A 296-nucleotide genomic window follows, 5' to 3' on the forward strand; every position below is an offset into this window, starting at 1 on the left:
TTGAGTCATTTTATATGAAGAATCCACTGAACTGAACATTTTTAGTATTTAATGAGAACAAATAAAAACCATAGTTGCTGTGCAAAATAGAAATTGCAGGTAACAAAACAAACATGAGTGACATCTGGCCCTAGGTGGTCAGACACACACCTAGAAGCATTGTTTAAAGCCAGCTATGAGAACTTGGTCATTTAAAAATGTACTAGAAACTATTGTAACACTTTGAGCAAACGGATCTAATGAAAAGCAAATTATTTTTGTTTAGTGACTAATAATAAAATAATAAGGTTATGCCC

Source organism: Myotis davidii, unplaced genomic scaffold, assembly GCF_000327345.1.
Source record: "Myotis davidii unplaced genomic scaffold, ASM32734v1 scaffold80, whole genome shotgun sequence".
In the NCBI taxonomy this organism is placed as follows: Eukaryota; Metazoa; Chordata; class Mammalia; order Chiroptera; family Vespertilionidae; genus Myotis; species Myotis davidii.